This window comes from Pseudophryne corroboree, chromosome 8 (genome assembly GCF_028390025.1).
Source record: "Pseudophryne corroboree isolate aPseCor3 chromosome 8, aPseCor3.hap2, whole genome shotgun sequence".
NCBI lineage: Eukaryota > Metazoa > Chordata > Amphibia > Anura > Myobatrachidae > Pseudophryne > Pseudophryne corroboree.
In genome coordinates, this window is record NC_086451.1 from 50,002,610 (window position 1) to 50,009,793 (window position 7,184).

The window sequence follows — 7,184 nt, forward strand, 5'->3', positions numbered from 1 at the left end:
GAGACACAGGAGTATCATGTTTCATGAGCTACTGACAGAGCTTTCTGACCAGAGGAGAGATAGGAGGGTGGAGAGAGCTGTGACACAGGTATCCCAGCTTCTCCTCCCCGCCAGGGTGTCTGAGTCCTGTGTAAACTGTTATACAACTAAACCATTTGGGTCTAGAGATAGAGACGTGCACAGAGAGTCCTCCTGAGTCCTGTCCCAGTGTGTATGTAGTACAGAGGCCGATGCTATTCTTGCATGTTACAAGATAAATTTATTTTATTTTTCTATATGTATTTTATGGTTAAGTCTTTGTTCCACTACAATAAAAGTTCATAACATGGTTTTCTTTCAATTAGGTGGCGCTATAAACAGTACCCAGGCATTATTAAACTATTATTTAAAACTAATATATACCATTGCTTTAAATTAATATACACAATCCATACACCACATGACCCATTCCAGGAGGGACAACATGCTCTCTACCTGGACTTCCTTCTTAATTTATGATTGCAATCACCTGTATTAAAGTACCTTTCTCTTACGTCCTAGAGGATACTGTGGTTATATTTAGTACCATGGGGTATAGACTGGTCCACTAGGAGTCACTTTAAGAATTTGATAGTGTGGGCTGGCTCCTCCCTCTATGCCTCTCCTACCAGACTCTGTTTAGAAAATGTGCCCGGAGGAGCCGGTCACGCTTCCGGAAGCTCCTGAAGAGTATTCTGCATTTATTTTATATGATTGTTATTTTCAGGCAGGGCTGGTTGGCACCAGCCTGCATTAGAGATGAGCGCCGGAAATTTTTCGGGTTTTGTGTTTTGGTTTTGGGTTCGGTTCCGCGGCCATGTTTTGGGTTCGACCGCGTTTTGGCAAAACCTAACCGAATTTTTTTTGTCGGATTCGGGTGTGTTTTGGATTCGGGTGTTTTTTTCCAAAAAACCTAAAAAACAGCTTAAATCATAGAATTTGGGGGTCATTTTGATCCCAAAGTATTATTAACCTCAAAAACCATCATTTCCACTCATTTTCAGTCTATTCTGAATACCTCACACCTCACAATATTATTTTTAGTCCTAAAATTTGCACCGAGGTCGCTGGATGACTAAGCTAAGCGACCCTAGTGGCCGACACAAACACCTGGCCCATCTAGGAGTGGCACTGCAGTGTCACACAGGATGGCCCTTCCAAAAAACCCTCCCCAAACAGCACATGACGCAAAGAAAAAAAGAGGCGCAATGAGGTAGCTGTGTGAGTAAGATAAGCGACCCTAGTGGCCGACACAAACACCGGGCCCATCTAGGAGTGTCACTGCAGTGTCACGCAGGATGTCCCTTCCAAAAAACCCTCCCCAAACAGCACATGACGCAAAGAAAAAAAGAGGCGCAATGAGGTAGCTGTGTGAGTAAGATAAGCGACCCTAGTGGCCGACACAAACACCGGGCCCATCTAGTAGTGTCACTGCAGTGTCACGCAGGATGTCCCTTCCAAAAAACCCTCCCCAAACAGCACATGACGCAAAGAAAAATTAAAGAAAAAAGAGGTGCAAGATGGAATTGTCCTTGGGCCCTCCCACCCACCCTTATGTTGTATAAACAGGACATGCACACTTTAACCAACCCATCATTTCAGTGACAGGGTCTGCCACACGACTGTGACTGATATGACGGGTTGGTTTGGACCCCCACCAAAAAAGAAGCAATTAATCTCTCCTTGCACAAACTGGCTCTACAGAGGCAAGATGTCCACCTCATCATCATCCTCCGATATATCACCGTGTACATCCCCCTCCTCACAGATTATCAATTCGTCCCCACTGGAATCCACCATCTCAGCTCCCTGTGTACTTTGTGGAGGCAATTGCTGCTGGTCAATGTCTCCGCGGAGGAATTGATTATAATTCATTTTAATGAACATCATCTTCTCCACATTTTCTGGATGTAACCTCGTACGCCGATTGCTGACAAGGTGAGCGGCGGCACTAAACACTCTTTCGGAGTACACACTTGTGGGAGGGCAACTTAGGTAGAATAAAGCCAGTTTGTGCAAGGGCCTCCAAATTGCCTCTTTTTCCTGCCAGTATAAGTACGGACTGTCGGACGTGCCTACTTGGATGCGGTCACTCATATAATCCTCCACCATTCTTTCAATGGGGAGAGAATCATATGCAGTGCCAGTAGACGACATGTCCGTATCCGTAATCGTTGTCAGGTCCTTCAGTCCGGACCAGATGTCAGCATCAGCAGTCGCTCCAGACTGCCCTGCATCACCGCCAGCGGGTGGGCTCGGAATTCTGAGCCTTTTCCTCGCACCCCCAGTTGCGGGAGAATGTGAAGGAGGAGATGTTGACAGGTCGCGTTCCGCTTGACTTGACAATTTTCTCACCAGCAGGTCTTTCAACCCCAGCAGACTTGTGTCTGCCGGAAAGAGAGATCCAAGGTAGGCTTTAAATCTAGGATCGAGCACGGTGGCCAAAATGTAGTGCTCTGATTTCAACAGATTGACCACCCGTGAATCCTTGTTAAGCGAATTAAGGGCTCCATCCACAAGTCCCACATGCCTAGCGGAATCGCTCCGTGTTAGCTCCTCCTTCAATGTCTCCAGCTTCTTCTGCAAAAGCCTGATGAGGGGAATGACCTGACTCAGGCTGGCAGTGTCTGAACTGACTTCACGTGTGGCAAGTTCAAAGGGCATCAGAACCTTGCACAACGTTGAAATCATTCTCCACTGCGCTTGAGACAGGTGCATTCCACCTCCTATATCGTGCTCAATTGTATAGGCTTGAATGGCCTTTTGCTGCTCCTCCAACCTCTGAAGCATATAGAGGGTTGAATTCCACCTCGTTACCACTTCTTGCTTCAGATGATGGCAGGGCAGGTTCAGTAGTTTTTGGTGGTGCTCCAGTCTTCTGTACGTGGTGCCTGTACGCCAAAAGTGTCCCGCAATTCTTCTGGCCACCGACAGCATCTCTTGCACGCCCCTGTCGTTTTTTAAAAAATTCTGCACCACCAAATTCAAGGTATGTGCAAAACATGGGACGTGCTGGCATTTGCCCATATTTAATGCACACACAATATTGCTGGCGTTGTCCGATGCCACAAATCCACAGGAGAGTCCAATTGGGGTAAGCCATTCCGCGATGATCTTCCTCAGTTGCCGTAAGAGGTTTTCAGCTGTGTGCGTATTCTGGAAACCGGTGATACAAAGCGTAGCCTGCCTAGGAAAGAGTTGGCGTTTGCGAGATGCTGCTACTGGTGCCACCGCTGCTGTTCTTGCGGCGGGAGTCCATACATCTACCCAGTGGGCTGTCACAGTCATATAGTCCTGACCCTGCCCTGCTCCACTTGTCCACATGTCCGTGGTTAAGTGGACATTGGGTACAACTGCATTTTTTAGGACACCGGTGAGTCTTTTTCTGACGTCCGTGTACATTCTCGGTATCGCCTGCCTAGAGAAGTGGAACCTAGATGGTATTTGGTAACGGGGGCACACTGCCTCAATAAATTGTCTAGTTCCCTGTGAACTAACGGCGGATACCGGATGCACGTCTAACACCAACATAGTTGTCAAGGCCTCAGTTATCCGCTTTGCAGCAGGATGACTGCTGTGATATTTCATCTTCCTCGCAAAGGACTGTTGAACAGTCAATTGCTTACTGGAAGTAGTACAAGTGGGCTTACGACTTCCCCTCTGGGATGACCATCGACTCCCAGCAGCAACAACAGCAGCGCCAGCAGCAGTAGGCGTTACACGCAAGGATGCATCGGAGGAATCCCAGGCAGGAGAGGACTCGTCAGAATTGCCAGTGACATGGCCTGCAGGACTATTGGCATTCCTGGGGAAGGAGGAAATTGACACTGAGGGAGTTGGTGGGGTGGTTTGCGTGAGCTTGGTTACAAGAGGAAGGGATTTACTGGTCAGTGGACTGCTTCCGCTGTCGCCCAAAGTTTTTGAACTTGTCACTGACTTATTATGAATGCGCTGCAGGTGACGTATAAGGGAGGATGTTCCGAGGTGGTTAACGTCCTTACCCCTACTTATTACAGCTTGACAAAGGCAACACACGGCTTGACACCTGTTGTCCGCTTTTCTGTTGAAATACCTCCACACTGAAGAGCTGATTTTTTTGGTATTTTCACCAGGCATGTCAACGGCCATATTCCTCCCACGGACAACAGGTGTCTCCCCGGGTGCCTGACTTAAACAAACCACCTCACCATCAGAATCCTCCTGGTCAATTTCCTCCCCAGCGCCAGCAACACCCATATCCTCCTCATCCTGGTGTACTTCAACACTGACATCTTCAATCTGACTATCAGGAACTGGACTGCGGGTGCTCCTTCCAGCACTTGCAGGGGGCGTGCAAATGGTGGAAGGCGCATGCTCTTCACGTCCACTGTTGGGAAGGTCAGGCATCGCAACCGACACAATTGGACTCTCCTTGTGGATTTGGGATTTCGAAGAACGCACAGTTCTTTGCGGTGCTTTTGCCAGCTTGAGTCTTTTCAGTTTTCTAGCGAGAGGCTGAGTGCTTCCATCCTCATGTGAAGCTGAACCACTAGCCATGAACATAGGCCAGGGCCTCAGCCGTTCCTTGCCACTCCGTGTGGTAAATGGCATATTGGCAAGTTTACGCTTCTCCTCCGACAATTTTATTTTCGGTTTTGGAGTCCTTTTTTTACTGATATTTGGTGTTTTGGATTTGACATGCTCTGTACTATGACATTGGGCATCGGCCTTGGCAGACGACGTTGCTGGCATTTCATCGTCACGGCCATGACTAGTGGCAGCAGCTTCAGCACGAGGTGGAAGTGGATCTTGATCTTTCCCTAATTTTGGAACCTCAACATTTTTGTTCTCCATATTTTAATAGGCACAACTAAAAGGCACCTCAGGTAAACAATGGAGATGGATGGATACTAGTATACAATTATGGATGGACTGCCGAGTGCCGACACAGAGGTAGCTACAGCCGTGGACTACCGTACTGTACTGTGTCTGCTGCTAATATAGACTGGTTGATAATGAGATGTAGTATGTATAAAGAAGAAAGAAAAAAAAAACCACGGGTAGGTGGTATACAATTATGGATGGACTGCCGAGTGCCGACACAGAGGTAGCTACAGCCGTGGACTACCGTACTGTACTGTGTCTGCTGCTAATATAGACTGGATGATAATGAGATGTAGTATGTATAAAGAAGAAAGAAAAAAAAACCACGAGTAGGTGGTATACAATTATGGATGGACTGCCGAGTGCCGACACAGAGGTAGCTACAGCCGTGGACTACTGTACTGTACTGTGTCTGCTGCTAATATAGACTGGATGATAATGAGATGTAGTATGTATAAAGAAGAAAGAAAGAAAAAACCACGGGTAGGTGGTATACAATTATGGATGGACTGCCGAGTGCCGACACAGAGGTAGCTACAGCCGTGGACTACCGTACTGTACTGTGTCTGCTGCTAATATAGACTGGTTGATAATGAGATGTAGTATGTATAAAGAAGAAAGAAAAAAAAAACCACGGGTAGGTGGTATACAATTATGGATGGACTGCCGAGTGCCGACACAGAGGTAGCTACAGCCGTGGACTACCGTACTGTACTGTGTCTGCTGCTAATATAGACTGGTTGATAATGAGATGTAGTATGTATAAAGAAGAAAGAAAAAAAAACCACGGGTAGGTGGTATACAATTATGGATAGACTGCCGAGTGCCGACACAGAGGTAGCTAGTTACAGCCGTGAACTACCGTACTGTGTCTGCTGCTAGTATAGACTGGATGATAAATAATGATATAAAAAATATATATATATCACTACTGCAGCCGGACAGGTATATATTATATAATGACGGACCTGCTGGACACTGTCAGCAGAATGAGTTTTTAAATTTTTATAAAATAAAAAAACACCACACAAGTCACACGACGAGTGTACTTTTTCAGGCAGACATTCAATCACAATATACTATACTGGTGGTCAGTGTGGTCAGGTCACTGGTGTCAGTGGTCAGTCACACTGGCAGTGGCACTCTGGCAGCAAAAGTGTGCACTGTTTAATATGTACTCCTGGCTCCTGCTATAACCTATAACTGCTCCCCAGTCTCCCCCACAATTAAGCTGTGTGAGCACAGTCAGATATTATACATAGATGATGCAGCACACTGGGCTAAGCACAGATATGGTATGTGAGTGTGACTGAGTCACTGTGTATCGTTTTTTTCAGGCAGAGAACAAGAACAGAACGGATTATTAAATAATAATAAATTATAAAACTGCACTGGTGGTCAGGTCACTGGTCAGTGGTCATCAGTCACTAGTATAACTCCTCCTAAGCTCCAGTAAGTAAATGAAGTGTCTCACTCTCACTCTCCTATCTATTTTAATTTCTAAACGGAGAGGACGCCAGCCACGTCCTCTCCCTATCAATCTCAATGCACGTGTGAAAATGGCCGCGACGCGCGGCTCCTTATATAGAATCCGAGTCTCGCGATAGAATCCGAGCCTCGCGAGAATCCGACAGCGTGATGATGACGTTCGGGCGCGCTCGGGTTAACCGAGCAAGGCGGGAAGATCCGAGTCGCTCGGACCCGTGTAAAAAAAAAACATTAAGTTCGGGCGGGTTCGGATTCAGAGAAACCGAACCCGCTCATCTCTAGCCTGCATGCTTCGTGTGATTTAGGGGGGGGCCCCAACCTCTTGAAGGTTTAATGGTCCCATTCCCCGCTGACAGGACACTGAGCTCCTGAGGGAACTATTCGCAAGCCCCACCACGGCGAGCGTACATTCCCGCAGCATGCCGCCACCCCTAACAGAGCCAGAAGAATGAAGAGTGGTGAGTACTAAGCCAGCATCCCAACTAGCTGGTCACCGGCCATTATGGCGGCATGAGGGTACGGAGACGCAAGGCTTCTAACCGGGGCGGAATGCGTCTCCAGACACAGTACACAGCTGCGTCTCAGCACACTGTACACCGTACCCACACTGACAAAAACAGCCTTAAAACGGTTTTCTCCATTTTAAGCACCAGATTACCTCAGCCAGTATATAAAAAGCGGGAAGACCGCGTGCCATTGAAGGGGCGTGGCCTTCACTATGAGCGGATCCAGCAGCTCACCAGCGCCATTTTCCCTCTGATGTGGACACAGACGCTGACTGACAGGGACGCGCAGCTCCTCCGGAAAGACACCAG